This window comes from Heptranchias perlo, chromosome 35, assembly GCF_035084215.1.
Source record: "Heptranchias perlo isolate sHepPer1 chromosome 35, sHepPer1.hap1, whole genome shotgun sequence".
Lineage (NCBI taxonomy): Eukaryota > Metazoa > Chordata > Chondrichthyes > Hexanchiformes > Hexanchidae > Heptranchias > Heptranchias perlo.
This window is the reverse complement of record NC_090359.1, coordinates 17,504,010-17,525,457: the sequence shown is the minus strand read 5'-3', so window position 1 is coordinate 17,525,457 and position 21,448 is coordinate 17,504,010. Positions and strand designations below refer to the sequence as shown.

The 21,448-nt window shown below is 46.6% G+C and overlaps 1 non-coding gene across 1 annotated transcript; it reads left to right on the top strand.

Moving 5' to 3' along the window:
* Positions 1 to 9,309: 9,309 nt before the first annotated feature.
* Positions 9,310 to 9,391, top strand: trnal-aag (transfer RNA leucine (anticodon AAG)). Its single transcript has one exon. It is a non-coding gene; the product is annotated as a tRNA-Leu (tRNA).
* Positions 9,392 to 21,448: the final 12,057 nt, after the last annotated feature.

Below are 21,448 nucleotides of genomic sequence, written 5' to 3'. Positions count from 1 at the left end.
TGTGAAGGGTGTGGGTGTGTTGTCATCCTGAGAGACAGCGACAGGCCCGTGACACAGAGCGAAGGCAGGGACTGAGAAATGTGGCCATTCAGGTCCATAAATAGGCAGACACTCAGTCCCAGTCATTCATTCTGACACACGGTCCGGTAGTTAGTCAGTCAGTCGGGTCGGGAGGCCTGCAGACAGCAAACAAAGAGCCAGAGAATAAAGCAGCGACTCAATCAGACGGATAAACCGGGAGACAGACAGACAGACAGTGAAGCGGGCAGGGACTCAGCCCTGTAGATAAGCAGACTGTATCCTTTGCCTTTGACCCTGATTTGTCAGTAATAATTTAAAACCGCTTCTGGTTCGGTCCCTTCCTTTCATCCTGGACAGCAGCAGTGACAAAAACTTTGTGGATTTGAGGGTTGAGCCGAATCCGTGTCAGTTCCCCGGTCCCCGGGAGAAATTCCCTAATTCCTGGGCACTTTGTATCAAGCAGCAGTTAGCAGCAAAAAGTGTTATTAATGGGAGTAGTGGGACTGAGAAATACTGAAACAGCCGACACCCTGTAAAACAGAGCTCCAAGTATCGGTTTAAATAAAGTTCTGAACTGACAGAGCGGAGGACAGATGAGGATTGAATTAAATCCCAATTCACTGAATCGAAACAAGGTTTAAATAAGTGAATCTGTCCGGAGTGGGATTCCTGGGCCTGTGTGTGAGCTGCACCTGGATCGGTCCCGTTCAGTAAAGAGAGACCGGCAGGCGGCTCCCAGACACGGCTCAGGCCGGGACCGGCAGCTCTCGGCCGGCAGCGGCTGGATTAGAGAGCGGGGATCCTGAGCTGTTGTTGAAGCGGTCTGGCTGCTGCTGCTTCCGCCTCTCGCCCTCCGAGAGTCCCGGCGGCGGTCGGGACCGATCTCCCTCCTCTGGATCCGGATCCACCTCGTGCCGCAACTGACAGCGTCTGATTCCCGATCAGAAAACTGCGAGTTCGAATCAGGTCGGGATCACAGCATTTTCACAGCGGCTCAGGGTCCTGGGACTGGTTTCATATCAGTGTTTGAGGGATGGGCTGTTCAGGTTTTATGCTATAATAATGATCAGAATTAAGTTTGATGGATTAAAATGTTTTTTTTCTGTTACTTCTATTTACACACTCACCAGTTTCAGACAGAAACGGGTAACAATGTTTAAGGGATGTGATGTGCAGCCTCATCTCCCATCCTTTAAGTCCAAGGTCGCAGACTTGAACGTTTCTGGCAGACAACTGGTTCAGCCTTTCATCGCCAGATCTGGCGGGAACACTTAAAGCACCATCAGGTCCTGCTCTCTGCCAAAACTGCTCACTATTCCAGGATCATCCTGGAATGTAAAGATAACCCCCGGCTACTCTTCACTACAAACCATCTTCTTAAACCCCTCTCCACTGCCCACTCCACCCTCACCTCCAACAAGTGCAAGGAGCTCATGGAATTCTTTGTCACTAAGACTGAGACCATCCGTGCAGCTGCCTCTGCTGCTTCTCTCCCTTCCCCGAGCCCACAAGCTAAACTTCCCCTAAGATTCCCCCTGCCCTAGCCCTGAACTCACATTTTTCTCTAGTTTCTCTCCTATCCCCGCCTATGCCCTCTCTGAGCTCATCTTCACCATGAGACCCACCCCCTACTCCTTCGACCCGATTCACACAAAACTGTTGACACCCCAACTTCCCTTCTTGGCCACCATGTCAGCCCAATATTGTTAACGGTTTCCTCTTCTCAGGTACTGGCCCCCTCCCCTTCAAATCTGGCGTCATTACCCCTTCCTCAAAAATCTCACCCTTGACCCCTCGGTCCTTGCAAACTACTGCCCCCATCCCCAACCTAGTTGAAAAGTGGGATCATATCAAATCTAGATACTTATCAACTCCCCCTCCAAATATTCAAACCACCGTTCAGGAGGAGAACCCCTCTGCTCGCTGACCTACATTGGCTCCCAGTCCACCAACATCTCAAATTTTAAATTCTCATCCTCGTCTTCAAATCCCTCCATGACCTCGCCCCTCCCTATCCCTGTAACCTCCTCCAGCCCTACAACCCTCCGAGATCTCTGAGCTCCTCCAATTCAGGCCTCTTGACCATCCACGATTTTCATCGCTCCACCATTGGCGGCCGTGCCTTCAACCGACTGGGCCCAAAGCTCTGGATTTCCCTCCATAAACCTCCCCGCCTCTCTACCTCTCTCTCCTCCCTAAAGACACTTAAAACCTACCTCACCTGTCCCAATATCTCCTTCTGTGGCTCCGTGTCACATTTTGTTTGATGATCGCTCCTGTGAAGCGCCTTGGGACGTTTTACTCCGTTAAAGGCGCGATATAAATGCAAGTTGTTGTTGTTGTTGGGGTGGAGAAAGGGTTTTCTTTCTTTTTATGACTCTTTTCTATCTCTCTATTTCTTTCCTTTCTCGGACTCTGTTTTCCGGGTCTGTTTACTGACACATATTACAATCTGTGTCACTCGGTGTCTAACAATGTGAGGCAATGTGTTTTATTCCCGCTGTGTTTTCTCTCTGGCGGTTTGCTGATAAACATTTGCCTGAGGAAGGAGAAAATCTCCGAAAGCTTGTGAATTTAAAATAAAATTGCTGGACTATAACTTGGTGTTGTAAAATTGTTTACAATTGATAAATGTTTAACTCGCGGCCTGTTCCCGTTAATGGTCACAAGCAGCAACAGACAGACAGAGCGTGTCTGACCGCCCTGAGATGTGGAAAAAGCATCAGTTTCGGACAAATGCATCAAATCAAATGTTCATCGGGCACCGAGAGAGACAAAAACCAGAGAGAAAGGCAGAAGGAAATAGAGAAATAAAAGCTAAATACAGACATCCTTGATGTCTCTCTATTCCATCCCCAACCGTTCAGTGTCGGGTAAAAATGTCAGTGTAAATAAATGTTCGAGAATCGGTGAAAAGAAGAAACAAAATAACCCAAAACTGCCGAAACCCGGGATCTTGAGATCTTCAGTCTAACGCTCTCCCAACTGAGCTATTTCGGCCCCACATCAAACTGGCCTTTGGGTCATCCTGTTGGAATAAAATATAACCCCGGGTGGAATTGCCCCTCCCGCTCATTCCTCACTTCAGGAGAATGAGACCGACCATCAAGGAGAGATTTTCTGATTCTGTCGGTGAATCTCATTTATATTAAACATTCCTTGAACTCTCTGCCGGGGGGATTCAGAGCTGGGGTTCGCCATGAACCAGCTTCCCCTCAATTCCCAGCTTTATCAGTGAATCGACCAACAAACGCTCGAAGGAGCTCAGGTTATATTAATAATAAAAACAGAAAATGCGGGAAACACTCAGCAGGTCAGGCAGCATCTCCAGCCTGTACTGAGTTAGCTGATCTCACGAGATGTGCTACTGAGCCACGGAGCAAGAAAAGCCGAGGCTCAGCCCCGGGCCTGAGCCGAGTGAACTGACTCAATGTGTTCCTGGTAATTTTCATCAACATCTTTGAATGTGGCAGCACGATTTGTTCAAGCCGTTAAAACAGCATATGTTTCCTTGGCTTAATAATAGAGAAATCGAGTACAAAAGCAAGGAAGTGATGTTAAACGTTTTCAATCATTGTTCAGGCCTCATCTGAAGTATTGTGTCCAATTCTGGGCACTATAATTTATTAAGGAGGTCAAGGTCTTGGAGAGGATGGAGAGGAGATTTCCCAGAATTATACCAGGGATGGGGTTTAGTTGTGTGGAGAGACTCGAGAACCTGGGATTGTTCTGCTTCGAGCAAAGAAGGTTAAGGGTAGAAGTAATCCACGTGTTCAAAATTAAGAGGGGTTTTGATCGAGTAAATAAGGAGAAACTTCACCCACTGGCGGGAGGGTCGGCAACCAACGGACGCAGATTTAAGATAATTGGTAAAAGAACCAGAAGGGAAATAAGGAGATTTTTTTACACAGCGAATTGTTATGATCTGGAACGCACTGCCTTAAAGGATGGTGGAGCTCGATTCAATCGTAACTTTAAAAGGAGAATTGGATAAATACTTGAGTATCTCTCCACAGATACTACCTGACCTACTGAGTGTTGCCAGCAGTTTCTGGGTTTATTTTTGAGCTTTCACTGCAGCAGTTTTCCTGACAACCTGCAACTTGCCTCAAGGGCGCAGCTTCAAGCACAACTTTCTTGTGCTCTTCTCACACACAAGATCGCACTTTACTTTCCGACACACGCGCTTTAAAATCTGCCGTTTCCGCACACAGCGACCTGCACCACGAGAATTTGAAAGACCTTCCGCTCATGGCCTGTAATCGCTCATTTTTCCCCACAGGCGCTCTTTACATTTATCCTCTACTTGATTCAATCGCACGCTTCAACAGAACTATTAAGATCAAGGCGGAACACTTCCGATCTTACTGCACCGCCCCAACTTGCCAAATGTGCACCTTTCAACCGCCATTCGCAGCTCTGCAGCGCTGCCCGTCACTCACGCAACTCAACTGCTGAGAGAAAAGAGCCAACAAGCATCAAAACAAAAACCAGTTCTTCAGTTACCATCCCCTGGATCACAAGATTCCCCAAGTAAATTGCGTGAACAATCGGGCGGCTGTCTTTCCAGAGACCAGCCCTGCTTTCGTCGTGTTTGTCTGTCGAGCGGTCACGCAGATCGAAATGTATCGACTGGTTTCAAGGCACAAATGAACATTGGTGTGAATGGGACATGTGCCCAATGGAAACAGCGGTCGGAGCAGAACAAACTTAAAGGCGTGAGATCGTGAAAGTGAATGTTGGAGTCGGCAATGCCGCAGGAAAGTGTCCATGAAATGGGAGGAGGAAAGGAAAGGCGGCCGATTGACTGTGGAAGGAAGAAAAAGCTGGGAGAAGAGGTGGGTTTGAACTGTGGAACATCAAGTACAGGCATGTGAGAGTGCTGGGATTTGATGGAATAGGTTTTCGCCACCAACAAAAAATGTTTTTCTCATGTGTTCAATATTGATATATTGTTGCATTATATTCGCAAGCGCGGGAGAGAATAAAAGAAGCAGCGCACACTATGCGGTGACTCGGATTCGAACCGAGGTTGCTGCGGCCACAACGCAGAGTACTAACCACTATACGATCACGGCGCCTCACGTCAGTGAGTGAGTTTTTACCCGAACTATTTAAATAGCACCATTAACGTAGCGAAACGTCCCAAGGCGCTTCACAGGAGATTTTAAACAAAATTTGACCCCGAGCCACAGAAGGAGATATTAGAAGCAAAATACTGCCGATGCTGGAAATTTGAAATAAAACCAGAAAATGCTGTAAATAATCAGCAAGTCAGGCAGCGTCTGTGGAGAGAGAAACAGAGTTAACTTTTCAGGTCGATGACCCTTGGTCAGAAATGGAAAAAGTTGAAGATTAAACAGTTTTTAAGCAAGTCCAGCGTCAGGAAAAGGGATGGGGGAGGAAGGGGAGGGGAGGAAAGAACAAAAGGGAAGGTCTCTGATAGGGTGGAGGGCAGGAGTGATTAAATAACAAAAGGGATGATGGTGCAAGGCAAGGAGGGTGGTAATGGGACAAGTAAAGAAATAAAAGATGGGTCTCGAGGAGCTGTAAATGGCAAAATTTGAACCACAATCAGCACTTGCTGTCCGAAAAAATGTGATCAGTGTTTATGATCTGAAGTTATTGAAATCAATGTTGAGTTCAGAAGGTTGTAAAGAGCCTGATCGAAAGATGAGGTGCTGTTTCTCGAGCTTATGTTGAGCTTCATTGGAACGGAGTAAGAGGCCGAGGACAGAGAGGTCAGAGTGGGAGTGGGACGGGGAATTAAAATGGCAAGCGACCGGAAGCTCAGGGTCACGCTTGTGGACTGAGCGGAGGTGTTCAGCAAAGCGATTAAAATAAATCGCTGTTTCACCTGGAAGGAATGTTTGGGACCCTGGAAGGTGGGAAGGGAGGAGGTGAAAGGTCAGGTGTTGCATCTCCTGCACTCGCATGGGAAGGTGCCGAGGGGAGGAGAGCGAGTGTTGGGGGTGATGGAAGAGTGGACCAGCGTTTCCTGGAGGGAGCGGTCCCTTCGGAAGGCTGAAAGGGGAGGGGAGGGGAAGATGTTTGTGGTGATGGTGGAAGTGGCGGAGGATGATACGTTGAATGTGGAGGCTGGTGGGGTGGAAGGTAAGGACAAGGGGACCTACCGTGGTTCTGGGAGGGAGTGGAATGGATAAGGACAGAAGTGCAGGAAATAGGACGGACCCAGTCGAGGCCAAGTCAACTGCAGTGGAGGGGAATCCTCTGTTGAGGAAAAAGGAAGACATATCAGAAGTAGTGTTGTGGAAAGTGGCATCGTCAGAACAGACGCGACGGAGAAAGAAAAACTGTGAGAATGGGATAGAAACAGCGGTCGTAGCAGAACAAATAAGATCGTGAAAGTGAATGATAGAGTCGGCAATGCCGGAGGAAAGTGTCCCTGAAATGGAAGGAGGAAAGGAAAGCCGGCCTATTGATTATGGAAGGAAGAAAAAGCCTGGAGAACAGACCGTTTTGAACTATGGAACATCCATTTGAAGGAATGGATAGGTTTTCACCAGCAACAAAAAAAATTTCTTTCATGTGCTAAAGATTGATTTCTTGCTGCATTCTATTCACAAATGTGGCAGAGGACAAAAGCGGTAAACAAAACTGTCCTGTAACTCGGATTCCTGCGACCACAACGCAGAGTGTGGACCAGGATACGATCACGGCGACGCACATCAGCTGTGGCAGTCGTGCCCGAACAACAGCAATGTCGCGCACGGTACTGGTTGGAAAAGAAGGATGTTTGGTGATGTGGTTAAAGTATTACGCACTTTAAATTCTGGCAGCGGTGGAATCGGAACCCATATCCCTACAGAGACTGGAGTTTTAATCCAGCGCCTTAGATCGCTCGGCCACGCTACCAGTTGATAGCATTTCGTCATAATTTGCTATCTAATGATTGAAATGCGGCTTTCTTGCTTTTTGACCTTTGAGTCGAGGATTTTCCATTGAACGAATAAAATAAATGGACTTTCTGAGCAATGTTCATGCGACGAGGTGACCGAGTGGTTGAGGTGATGGATTCCTAATCCATTGTGCTCTGCACGCATGGTTTTTATCCCATCCGCGCCATTATTACATTTACCGTTTGATGTGTTGGTTCCTTCCTTGTCTTCATCCAGAAGTCCTGGGCCTCAGTCCAATCCGAAGCCACGGTGGATGAATTTTGCATTGCTCGCTGAACTCTGCTCAAATCAGCAAAGTCCTGAGGTGTTGCGAGTGTGAGATGTGAATAACGTGAAGTATCAATCAAAGTGCACAATGACACCCCGGGAAAGCGAGGATCTCTCCACAGATACTGCGATTTATTTATTTATCCAACTGTCATTGGCGAAATGACCGAATGTGTTTATTTATATATCTGTATGGGTAAAGAAAACCCCATTTTGATCATTTCCAGGAACCAGTCAAGTACATAAATTAGTTTGTCAAACTCATAACGACCGCTGGGATTTGCTGATTGAAAATTTCAATGGAAATTGAGACCGTCACTCAGTATTGGAAAAAATATACCCGCTGGGGTTTCGGGGTTGTTATCGGTTTATTTATATCACTGAGGAACCCATTTTAAACTAGGAGAAGGTGCAAATCTAACGATGGATTTCAAATTTATCACCTTAACCACTGCTCAGTTAAAATCGCAATGAGTGATCGCTCGGTAACACAGCGTGCATCCAGCCCCCAACCCGTCTCCGTTCAATCATATTCTGATAGTGACAATCACCTGTTTATTTTTTTTCTGTTCTATTTTTCTCTGTAGTTTTGTAAGAAGAAGACAGCCGAAGACATAAAATTAAAAGTTGGCGTCTTAAAAATGCTTCCTCCCCGTCGGGGAATTAAACCCCGGACGAAGGCAGGGCAACTCACCACGATAAGAGAGAAAGAAAGAACAGAAGAAAGACAGAGTCAGTTGTTCGTTGTCTAATAAAGAGATGGAAATGTGAAAGGTTCTTGCAACAGTGGCCCGTGGACAATGAAACAAACTGTCATCAAATAAATAGTTAAATGAAATGCACTGACACATGAAGCATGTCGAACACCATCTGGGATGAGTGTACATTTAATGCAGCAGTTCCTTGTTAGTCTAGTGGTGAGTATCCCCCGCCTATCACGCGGGAGCCCGGGGTTCAATTCCCCGATGAGGAGTTTATAACTTTATCGCATTTGAAAGCTTCACGTTTGTTTATTTGCAGAAAATACAGTGTGGAACTGACTCAGAGTTGACTCCCATTTACCTTACTTTAATTTTGCTGATGTTCCAGCGGTTTTAAAATCTGCTCTCTGCGTCACTCTTCACCTCGATGTTAAACTGGATTCTGTGATGGTGGGGATCTCGTGAGGAGGCCGAGATGGATCATCCACCCGGCACTTCTGGCTGAAGATGGTTGTCTCTCTCCGTTCCTCTCTCTGTCGGTCCGCCTCTCTCTGTTTCGGGCTGGTGACTGAGACCCGGTCTGTTCACAGCGCGATTCTCCGTTTTATTTCTTGCCCATTACTGTGGTTCTCACATCGAGCTGAAAAGTGAGGCAGAGAGCAGATTTGAAAATCGCTGTGAAATCAAATTTTGGAAGTGGGCAAGGCCGAGTCAGTTTTTCATTGTATTTTCCACATCCAATATTACAGATAAATGAAAGTGAAACTTTTCAAGGCAGCAATAACATCATCAGAGAATGGAACACCAGTCTCCCAGGGGATAGGCGGGGATACTCAGCACGACAGTAACAAGGAATTGGTCAAAATGGGGTTTTCATTACCTGTAAAGATATACAAAAAATACATTTGTTTCTTTTGCAAATGACAGTTGCATAAATAAATAAATCTCAGTATCTGTGGGGAGATACTCGCTTTACCGGGGCGTCATTGTGCACTTTGATTGATACTTCACGTTATTCACATCTGACACTCGCAACACCTCTGGGCGGCAATCAGGACTTTGTTGATTTGAGCAGAGTTCAGCGAGCAATGCAAAATTCATCCACCGTGGCTTCGGATTGGACCGAGGCCCAGGACTTCTGATTGAATATAAGGAAGAAACCAACACATCAAACGGTAAATGCAATAATGGCGCGGATGGGATACAAAACCATGCGTGCAGAGCACAATGGATAAACAGACCATCACCTCAACCACTCGGTCACCTCGTCGCATGAACATTGCTCAGAAAGCCCATTTATTTTATTCGTTCAATGGAAAATCCTGGATTCAAAGGTCAAAAAGCATGAAAACCACATTTCAATCACCAGATAGCAGATGCTGAATATATCAGTATCAGATGGTAGTGTGGCCGAGCGGTCTAAGGCGCTGGATTAAGGCTCCAGTCTCTTCGGGGGCGTGGGTTCGAATCCCACCACTGCCAGAATTTAAAGTGCATGTTTTTTAACCAGATTACCAAACATCCTTCTTTTCCAAGCAGCACCGTGCGCGACATTGCTGTTGTTCGGGCACGACTGCCCCACCTGATGTCCGTTGCCGTGATCCTATCGTGGTTCATTCTCTGCGTTATGATCGCAGTAACTTCGGCTCGAATACGAGTTTCAATACTGTTTCATTTACCTCTTTCATCCTTTGCCACATTTGCTAATAGAATGCAGCAAGAAATCAATCTTTAGCACATGAAAGAAATATTTTTTGTTGCTGGCGGAAACCTAAATATTCCATCAAATCCCAGCACTCTCACATGCCTGTACTTGATGTTCCACAGTTCAAACCCACCTGTTCTGCCAGATTTTTCTTCCTTCCACAATCAATAGGCCTCCTTTACTTTCCTCCTTCCATTTCATGGGCACACCCTGAGGCATTGCCGACTCTAACATTCACTTTTACAATTTAACGCCTTTAAGTTTGCTCTGCTACGACCGCTGTTTCGATTGGGCACATGTCCCATTCGCACCAATGTTCATTTGTGCCTTGAAACCATTTCGATCTGCGTGACCGCTCGACAGACAAAGAAATGGGCGCCTTCTACTCCGCGCCCATTTCTTTGGCCGGCCTCTGGAAAGACAGCGGCCTGAATGTTCACGAAATTTACTTGGGGAATCTTGTGATCCAGGGGATGGTAACTGAAGAACTGGTTTTTGTTTTGATGCTTGTTGGCTCTTTTCTCTCAGCAGTTGAGTTGCGTGAGCGACGGGCAGCGCGACTGAGCTGCGAATGGCGGTTGACAGGTTAACATTTGGCAAGTTGAGGCGGTGCAGTAATATCCGATAAGAGATACTCGCTTTACCGGGGCGTCATTGTGCACTTTGATTGATACTTCACTTATTCACATCTTACACTCGCAACACCTCCGGGCGCCAATCAGGACTTTGCTGATTTGAGCAGAGTTCAGTGAGCAATGCAAAATTCATCCACCGTGGCTTCGAATTGGACTGAAACCCAGGACTTCTGGATGAATATAATGAAGGAACCAACACATCAAACGGTAAACGCAATAATGGCGCGGATGGGATAAAAACCATGCGTGGAGAGAGAGGTCGAGAGTGAGCATGTGACGGTGCGTGGCGTTGAGCGTGGATCTCAGGAAGCGGCGGGAGCAGTGGTTGGAGGAACGCTGAATATCATGGAGATATCTGGAATCATGGGTGGATCCGAAACTTGAAGGGTGGAATTGAAGTTGGAATCCACGTGGAATAAGTCGGAGCCGGACACAGTTGCTGAGGAAGGAGATGAGGCTGTGAAAGTGAGTTTTAGTGGAAACCTGATCAAACACTCTCTCTTCAGCAGCACCGACTCTCTCTACTTCAGAGCTGTCCTGGTCCGCAGTTCCATTTCATCCTTCGCCTCATCCGGCGCTTTTATGAAAAAAACTTTTTTCTTCCTCTTAGGTGTCAAGGACCGCAAGTTTCAACAACTCTTAGATACCAAGACCCCTCCCGATCCTTCTTCCCCTTCACTTTCCACTGACCCCATCCCTCCCTCCAATCTCTTTGTCGTGTTTTCACCATTCACTCTGACCATCCCCTCTCTGACCCCGAACGTCAGTCCTCAGCAAAGGCCTCAGCTTCATCCCCTTACGCCCCCACCTCAATGAGTTTCGAGCTGGTCACGATGCTGAGCTCTTCTTCCGTCGCCTTCTCCTCCGCGCCCATTTCTTTGGCCAGGAGTCTTCCCCCCGCACAGCGGACCCTTTCTCCCATCTTCAGAATTCTCGGTCCACCTGGACCCCTCCCTCTATCCTCTTACCCTCTCTTAATCTTTTCATTGGGAACTGCCGGCGTGACATCGACCGTCTCAATTTCTCTGCTCCCGTCACTCACTCTGACCTCCCTCCCTCTGAACTTGCAGCACTCCGTTCTCTCGAGTCCGATCCTGACATTGTCATTAAACCTGCTGACAATGGCGGCTCTGTTGTTGTTGTGAGGTGAACAGACCTCTACCTAACGGAGGCTGAACTCCAACTCTCCGACATCCTCCTACCTTCCCCTGGACCATGATCCCACCACCCAACATCAATCCATAGTTTCGCAGACCATCACTGACCTTATCTCCTGTGTAGAACTTCTCCCCACGGCCTCCAACCTCATAGTCCCCCAAGCCCGCTTCTACCTCCTTCCCAAGATCCAAAAACTGGACTGCCCCAGGAGATCCATCGTCTCAGCCTGATCTTGCCCCGCGGAACAAACTTCTTCCTATTTCGACTCTACTTTGTCTCCCGTTGTCCAGTTTATTCCGATCTCTATCCGCAACTCATCCGATGCCTTCCGCCACTTGAACAATTTCCAGTTCCCCGGCCCTCACCCTCTCCTTTTCACCCAGGACGTCCAGTCCATCTACACCCCCATCCCCCACCAGGACGGCCTGCGGGCCCCCTGCCTCTTCCACGAAAGATGGCCCAACCAATCCCCATCCTCCACCACCCTCCTCTGCCTGGCTGAACTTGTGGGAGAGGTGGAACATTCTTTGTTCCAGTCCGACTCAGCTCCCCTCCCTCACCTCTTTTTCCGGTACATTGATGACTGTATCGATGTCGCTTCCTGCTCTCGCCCCAGTCAAGTTTGCTTCCAATTTTCACCCTTCCCCTCACACGGTCCATCTCCGAACCTTCCCTTCCATTCCTCTTTCTCCATTTTCAGGGATAGGCTGTCAACCAAAATCTATTATAAGCCCCCCGACCCGCACAGCTACTTTGATTACATTTCCTCCCACCCCGCTTCCTGTAAGGACTCTATTCCCTTCTCCCAGTTTCTCCGTCTCCATTGTGTCTGTTCTGACGATGCCACCTTGCGCACCAGTACTTCCGATCTGTCTTCCTTTTTTCTCAACAGAGGACTCCCCTCCACTGTAGTTGACTGGGCCCTCGACTGTGTCCGTCCTATTTCCTTCACTTCTGCCCTTACCCATTCCACTCCCTCCCAGAACCACGGTAGGTCCCCCTTGTCCTTGGCTTCCACCCCACCAGCCTCCACATTAAAAGTATCATCCTCCGCCATTTCCACCACGTCCAAGCGCGATGCCACCACCAAAAACACCTTCCCCTCCCCTCCCCTTTCAGCCTTCCGAAGGGACCGCTCCCTCCACAACACCCTGGTCTACTCTTCCATCACCCCCAACACTCGATCTCCTCCCCACGGTACCTTCCCATTCGAGTGCAGGAGATGCAACACCTGCCCTTTCACCTCCTCCCTTCCCACCTTCCAGGGCCCCAAACATTCCTTCCAGGTGAAACAGCGATTTATTTGTAATAGCTTTGCTGAACACCTCCGCTCAGTCCACAAGCGTGACCCTGACCTACGGTCGCTTGCCGTTTTAATTCCCCGTCCCAATCCCACTCTGACCTCTCTGTCCCCTACCTCTTACACCGTTCCAATGAAGCTCAACACAAGCTCGAGAAACAGCACCTCATCTTTCGATCAGGCTCTTTACAACCTTCTGAACTCAACATTGATTTCAATAACTTCAGATCATAAACACTGATCACATTTTTTCGGAGATCAAGTGCTGATTGTGGTTCTAATGTTGCCATTTACAGCTCCTCTTGACCCATCTTTTGTTTCTTTACTTGTCCCATTACCACCCTCCTTGCCTTGCACCATCATTCCTTTTGTCATTTAATCACTCCTGCCCTCCACCCTATCAGAGACCTTCCCTTTTGTTCTTTCCTCCCCTCCCCTTCCTCCCCCATCCCTTTTCCTGACGCTGTACTTGTTTAAAAACTGTTTAATCTTCAACTTTTTCCAGTTCTGACGAAGGGTCATCGACCTGAAACGTTAACTCTGTTTCTCTCTCCACAGACACTGCCTGACTTGCTGATTATTTCCACCATTTTCTGTTTTTATTTCAGATTTCCAGCATCCGCAGTATTTTGCTTCTAATATCTCCTTCTGTTGCTCGGGGTCAAATTTTGTTCAAAAACGATCCTCTGAAGCGCCTTGGGACGTTTCGCTACGTTAAAGGCGCTATTTAAATTGTTCGGGCAACCATGTCATCACCTGACGTATGGCGCCGTGATCGTATAGTGGTTCGTGCTCTGCGCTGTGACCGCAGCAACCTCGGTTCGAATCCGAGTCACGGCATAGTGTGCGCTGCTTCTTTTGTTCTCGACCGCGCGAGCAAATATAATGCAACAATTTCCCAATCTTTAATACATAACAAACATATTTTTTGTTGGTGTCGAAAACCTATTTATTCCATCAAATCCCACCTCTCTCACATGCCTGTACTTGATGTTCCACAGTTCAAACCCGCCTCTTCTCCCAGCTTTTTCTTCCTTCCACAGTCAATAGGCCGCCTTTCCTTTCCTCCTTCCATTTCATGGACACTTTCCTGCTCCATTGCCGACTCTAACATTCACTTTCACGATCTCACGCCTTTCAGTTTGTTCTGCTCCGACCGCTGTTTCTATTGGGCACATGTCCCATTCACACCAATGTTCATTTGTGCCTTGAAACCAGTCGATACATTTCGATCTGCGTGACCGCTCGACAGACAAACACGACGAAAGCAGGGCTGGTCTCTGGAAAGACAGCCGCCCGAATGTTCACGCAATTTACTTGGGGAATCTTGTGATCCAGGGGATGGTAACTGAAGAACTGGTTATTGTTTTGATGCTTGTTGGCTCTTTTCTCTCAGCAGTTGAGTTGCGTGAGTGACGGGCAGCGCTGCAGAGCTGCGAATGGCGGTTGAAAGGTGCACATTTGGCAAGTTGGGGCGGTGCAGTAAGATCGGAAGTGTTCCGCCTTGATCTTAATAGTTCTGTTGAAACATGCGATTGAATCGAGTAGAGGATAAATGTAAAGAGCGCCTGTGGGGAAAAAGGAGCGATTACAGGCCATGAGCGGAAGGTCTTTCAAAATTCTCGTGACGCAGGGCGCTGTGTGCGGAAACGGCAGATTTTAAAGCGCGTGTGTCGGAAAGTAAAGTGCGATCTTGTGTGTGAGAAGAGCACAAGAAAGTTGTGCTTGAAGCCACGCCCTTGAGGCGAGTTGCATGTTACCAGGAAAACTGCGACAGTGAAAGCTGAAAAATAAACCCAGAAACTGTGGCAACACTCAGCAGGTCAGGAAACATCATTACCAGGGCGTCATTGTTCACTTTTATTGATACTAAAGACCTGTACAAGATGGACGGGTTGCACCTCAACGGTGCTGGGACCAATGTCCCCTCAGGGATGTTACCCTTGTCTTATCAGCGAGCAATGCCGACCGTTACTGGGCCTCAGCTATTTACAATCTATATGAGTGTAATGTATTGAAGATCTCTGACGATGCAAAGCATCTGTGAGGAGGACACAAAGAGTCTGCAAATTTTATAGACAGGTTAAGTGAATGGGCAAGAAAGTGGAAGATGGAGTATAATGTGGGGAAATTTGAGGTTATTCACTTTAGTAGAAAGAATAGAAAAACAGAATATTTTTAAAATGATGAGCAACTATTAAATGTTCGTGTTCAGAGAGACTTGAGTGTCCTGGTATAAGAAACACAAGAAGTTAACATGTCGGTACAGCAAGCAATTAGGAAGGCAAATGAAATGTTGGTCTTTATTTCAAGTGTTTGGAATACATGAGTAAGGATTTTGTTGCAATTGTACAGGGCTTTGGTGAGACCACAACTGGAATTGCAGTTTTGGTCTCCTTATTTAAGAAAGGGTTCTCAGGACGTTTCACGTTGACCACGGTCTGACGGCCTTGTGTTCGAAGGGGTTACTCCTCAGGAACTTCTACACCTGGGACAGATAGTGGGGGGGAGCGGTCCAGCTTGATGGGACATCCTGCACCTGCTCGGCCAGCACAGCCAGACCCAGCCTTCTCAGTGTGTTGGCCAGGTAGAAACTCAGCACGTAATGACACTTGGTATCTGCGTACTGGGGCTCTACACACATCCTGAGGCAGCCACACACAAAGGTGGCTGTCAGGATCAGAGCAGCATTGTAGACGCTCTTTCCCCATTTGTCTGGAAGCTTGTACATGGTGACCCTGCGGACACATTCTACCTTGGACCTCCAGGGAAAGTGGAGGATATCTCGCGTGACTGTGACAGCGGAGTTTTGGGGAACGGGCCAGAGCTGGGTCATGTAGAGCAACACGGTGAGTACCTCACACCTTATCACCAGGTTCCTGCCGGTTATGGAGAGGGATCACCCCACCCACATATCAAGCTTCTGTTTGGCCTTAGTGATCCGCTCCTCCCAGTTCTTTCTACCGGCCAGGGGCCCCTTGAACCAGATCCCCAAAACCTTCAGGTAGTCGGATCTGACAGTGAAGGGGACAAAGGACCGGGTCTCCCAACTGCCAAAGAACATGGCCTCACTCTTACTTTGGCTCACCCTGGCCCCCGAGGCCAGCTCGAAATGGATGCAGATGCCCATCAGTGTGTGGACCGACTGCTGGTCGGAGCAGTTGAAGTGAATTTAATAACGAGCGGTCAATCTGCGAGGCCAGTCATATGCCAGCTCGCCAAGCAGAAAATGTACCAGAGAGTCTGAAATTATTCGTTCTGGGAACTGAAGTATATAGAAATTCAAGAGAATAACTTTTCTGAATTCAAACATTTCCTGTGACCAGAACCCCGACCACCTCCTGTGGAACAAACGGATTTGTGTTAACATTGCAGAATATCCATTGGAAATCCACATTTTGAATTGACACATTCAGCATTGTACAAATTACGGATTGGTGTCGGTCATTCAAACATTACCACAGACACTCGCTTTATTTCATCTTATTCATCTCTCCCCCACCGTGAGATAAATATCTAACCCTCTGACACCAAAATCAATGAGCGACATATGTTTTCATCACGTTCATCGCTAAGAATTAAGAGATCATCATTAGTACAGCTGATTCAGACACTCTAAGAGGTCTCTTTTGGGCCTCTGTGAATGATCAATCGATGGATTGAAAAGGGCAGGTCAGTTAAAATCTGATTTTTTTTCCCGTATTAACAAACAGCCAAGTGATCAGGAGATTCTAATTGCCAGTTTAGTGCAGACACCATGTGATGAGTTCAGCACTCACTCTTAAGCAAACTGAGAGCTGGTCTGCTTCTGGCTCTGTGATATTGTAAGGAGTGACTGGTTGTGTTTCAGAGGTCTGTGCTGTGCTGATGACTGGAGCAGAAAAAACATCCTTGTGCTGAAATCTACGCCTGATTCTTTGGTGCCTCGTGCGTTTGGGCCTTTTGACCATCTGCTTTGCTTAGACAGCCTGTCATTGTTCTTATTAGAGAAACAAATATATGGAAGATAAACAATCCTAGAATCTCACAGCATGGAAGGAGGCCATTCGACCCATCGTGCCAATGCCAGCTCTTTGAAGGAGGTACCCAATTACTCCCATTCCCGTGCTCTTTACCCATAAGCTCTGCAATTTTTTTCCTTTTCAAGTATTTATCGAATTATCCTTTTAAAGTTACGATTGAATCTAGCTCCACCATCCTTTACGAACATACGAGTAGGCCATTCGGACCCTCGAGCCTGCTCTGCCATTTGATAAGCTCATGGCGATCTGATTGTGATCTCAACCTTACTTTCCCGTCTACCTACCAGATCCTTTGACTCCCTTGTTAAGCAGGAATCTATCTTACTCAGCCTTAAAAATATTCAATGATCCTGCCCCCATCGCTCTTTGGGGAAGGGAGTTCCACAGATTTACGATCCTGTGATAGAAAAAAATGTGTCCTCATCTCCGTCTTAAATGGAGACTCCTTATTCTTAAACTGAGGGCCCTCGTTCTAGACTCTCCCACAAGGGGAGACATCACCTCAGCATCTACCCCTTCTAGTCCCCTGAGATCACCTCTCATTCTTCTAAGCGCCAACTCCAACAGGCCCAACTTGTCCAACCTTTCCTCATAAAATAACTCCGTCATCCCAGGAATCGATCGAGTGAACTTTCTTTGAACCGCCTCCAAAGCAATTATTGTCCTTTCTTAAATAAGGAGACCAAAATTGCATACAGCATTCCAGATGTGTTCTCACCAATGCTCTGTACAACTGTCGCAAAACATCTCTATTTTTATATTCCAGTCCCCTTGCAATAAATAGCAACATTCCATTTACCTTCCCAATCACTTGCTGTACCTGCAATCCAACTTTTTGTGATTCATGTACTAGGACACCCAGATCCCTCTGTACCTCAGAGTTCTGCAATCTCTCTCCATTTAAATAATATACTGCTTTTGAATTCCTCCTGCCAAGTGGGCAAGTTCACATTCTCCCACATTGGACTCCATCTGTCAAATTTTTGACCACTTACTTAACCTATCTGTATCCTTTTGCAGACCCCTTATGTCCTCTTCACAACTTACTTTCCTATCTGCCTTTGTGTCATCAGAAAATTTAGCAATCATACATTCGGTCCCTTCATCCAAGTCATTGATATAGATTGTAAATAGTTGAGTTCCAAGCACTTATCCCTGTGGCACTCCACTCGTTACACCTTGCCAACCTGAAAATGACCCATTTATGCCTACTCTCTGTTTCCTGTTAGCTAATCAATCCTTTATCCATACTAATATATTACCCCTACACCATGAGCTCTTATTTTGTGTGGTAGCCTTTGATGTGGCACCTTGTCAAAAGCCTTCTGGAAATCAAAGTACACCACATCCACAGGATCCCCTTTATCCACGTTGCTTGTTACTTCCTCAAAGAACTCTAATTAATTAGTCAAACACGATTTCCCTTTCACAAAGCCGTATTAACTCTGCCTGATTGCATTGAGATTGTCTAAGTGCCCTGCTACAACCTCCTTAATAACAAATTCTAACATTTTCCCGAAGATAGATGTTAAGCTAACTGGCCTGTAGTTTCCTGCTTTCTGTCGCCATTCTTTCTTGAACAGAGGAGTTACATTTGCTAATTTCCAATATGATGGGGACTGGAGAAAGGCAGATGTTACTCCTATTGTTAAAAAGGCAGCAAAATTCACTGAGGAAACTACTGACCAGTGAGTTTAACGTCCATTGTGGGTAAAGTTATGGAAATGCTTATTAAAGGTAAGTTCAAGGAGCTTGTGAATAGAAATATAACCTTAAAAGATAGACAATTTGCGTTCATGAAAGGGGAAGTCTTGCCAATCTAGCTCACTAGTTTTCTTTGAATGTGTGGCAAAGGAGTGTGATATTGGTAAGGTAGTGGATGTGGTGTACATGGATTTCAGGAAGGCCTTTGATACAGTTCCTCTCGAAAGTCTGGTACTGAAAACAAAGAATGCGGAAATGAGTGGAAATGTTTTTCAGTGGGTGTGTAATTTGTTCACCGATAGAATCCAGAGGGCAGTGGTAGAGGGATTGTCATCAGCTTGCAAGAATGTTACCAGTGGGGTTCCACAGTGATCTGTTTTGGACCTCTTTTGTTTAATATCTTCATAAGTGATCTGGAACTAAGCGTAAATTTACAGATGATGCAAAGCTGATGAAGATGGTAGACTGCAAAACTGAACAGGATAAGCTACAGGAGGATTTAAATACTTGGGCATCGGACAGACAGGTAGCAGATGAAATTTAATGTAGAGGAATGCAAAGTGCTTCACACGGGGACAAAAAAAACCAGGAATGAACTATTGCAACAACAATAAAAACAACGTCCATTTATAGATCACCTTTAACACAATAAAATGCTTCATGTGATGGTTATCAGACAAAATTTGACACCGAGCTACAGAATGAGATATTAGGACAGGTGACCAAAAACTTGGTCAAAGAGGTAGGTTTTACGAAGCGTGTTAGATGGGAGGAGAGAGAAGTGGAGAGGTTTAGGGAGGAAGTTCCAGAGCTTAGGGCTGAGACAACTGAAGCCACGGCCACCAATTGTGGTGCAATGGAAATCGGGATGCACACGAGACCAGAGTTGGATGAACGCAGAGTTCTTGGTGGGCTGTAGGGCTAAAGATAGGAAGGGGCGAGGCCATGGAGGGATTTGAACATAAAGGTGAGAATTTTTAATTCGAGGTGTTGCCGGACCAGGAGCCGATGTAGGACAGTGAGCACAGGGGTGATGAGTGAATGGGAGTTGGTGCGAGTTAGGATATGGGCAGCAGAGTTTTGGATGAGCTCAAAATTACGGAGGGTGGAAGCTGGAAGGACAGCAGTGATAGCATTGGAATAGTGGAGCCCAGATATAACTAAGGTATGGATGAGGATTTAATAGCAGATGATCTGAGGCAGGGGCGGAGACGGACAATTTTACAGGAGGTGGAAACAGGCGGTCTTGGTGATGGAGAAGATATGTGGTCAGAAGTTCAGCTTAGGGTCAAATAGGACGCCTGGGTTGCTAACAGTCTCGTTCATCCTCAGAGAGTGGCCACGGAGAGAGATGGATTTGGTGGGGAGGAAACGGAGTTTGTGACAGGGACTGAAGATAATGGATTCGGTCTTCCCAATAATTAATTGGAGGAAATTTCTCCTCATCCACTGCTCGATGATGGACAAGCAATATGACAACTCAGAGGCAGTGGAGGGGTGGAGAGAGGTGATGGTGAGGTGGAGCTGTGTGTCATCAGTGTACATGTAGAATCTGATGTCGTGTTTTAGGATGATGTTGGCGAAGGGCAGCATGTAAATGAAGAATAGGAGGGGGCCAAGCGTAGATCACTGGGGGAATCCATTACTTAACTGGAAAGAAAATAATGTCCATGGCAATGAAAAAGATCGGGGGGAGTAGATTGATAATAAATTGAAGCTGTCGCATCAATGCTCGGCGGCAGTGAGTAAAGCAAATCAGATGCTGAGATGCATTTAAAGGTCAATATTGAGCCGAAATAGTTTGGGAATCCTGCTACTGTAAAATTATAGGTGCAACCGCACTTACAATGCTGTGTACAGTTCTGGTCACCACAGTACAAAAAGCATAATGCAGCTATTGAGAGGATAGAGAAGAGAGCAATCAGAATGATTGAGCGGGTGGAAGGATTGAATTATGTTGAGTGATTATGTAAATTGGGCATGTTCTCACTGGAAACGGGAATGTTTAGAGGTGATACTATTGCTGTTTTTAGGTTTCTAAATCGACTGGATAATGTAGACTGTGACAAAATATTTCACCATGTCCAGAAGAGTAGAACCAGAGGAGACGGCCTGCACTTGAAGCCAGGTAAATTCTAAACTAAGCTCCATAAAGAATATTTCAGTGAGCAAGTGGTCACTCTATAGAACAGGTTCCCCAGGGAGGTGGTGAAAGCAGTTCATATTGAATCATTCAAATGCAAATTAGATAGAATCTTACAGAAAATAACATTTCTCATTTCAGTATCTGAGTAATTTGAGACATGACATGTGGTAAGTGTCACATGTTTGGGAGGAACAGGTGCCTTTGGGCCTATGGTTCCCAATGCTCTCGATGACTGGGGGATTCCTTGCCTCGTGTCTGGGTCTGTTGTGGATTCATTGATAGAGATTGATTGCAACGATTAGTCAACAACCCCATTGTCGTTGTATCATGTGACTAACCGGATAGTGGAAGGCGAGCTGGATGGACCTTGGTCTTTTTTCCATCCAGCAATTCTTATGTTTATGGACACACGAGTGTGGCTGTGGGGCGGTGCCCAGTGAGTGGAGAACAATGGGTGGGCACAGTGTGTGCTGCCATTTCAGAGAGTATACTATCCTCAAAATCCAAACCATTCCCAGGGGGGATATTGAAGTCCCGTCATTAAACAGTTAAACTTGATATCCAACAACAGATCAGAGCTCGGACTCTGTCTCCCACATGAATGTGGAGATACTCGAGGGCCCTCGGGGCTGGTGGGAATGCACCAGGCCTGAGTCAGCACCGACAAGAGAACTGGAAACTAACAGAACAGGAAACAACACTGAATTGTGCAATGATGTAGTTTTCCTTATACTTTCGTAAATTTACAGTGGGAAAGGATCTCAGAGTGAGTGACTGTGTATCTGAGAGGGCAGGCAGTGTGTGAGAGGAACGAGAGGAGTATAGGATGGATTATAAGGAACAATTGAGGCTGGATTTTACTATTTTCA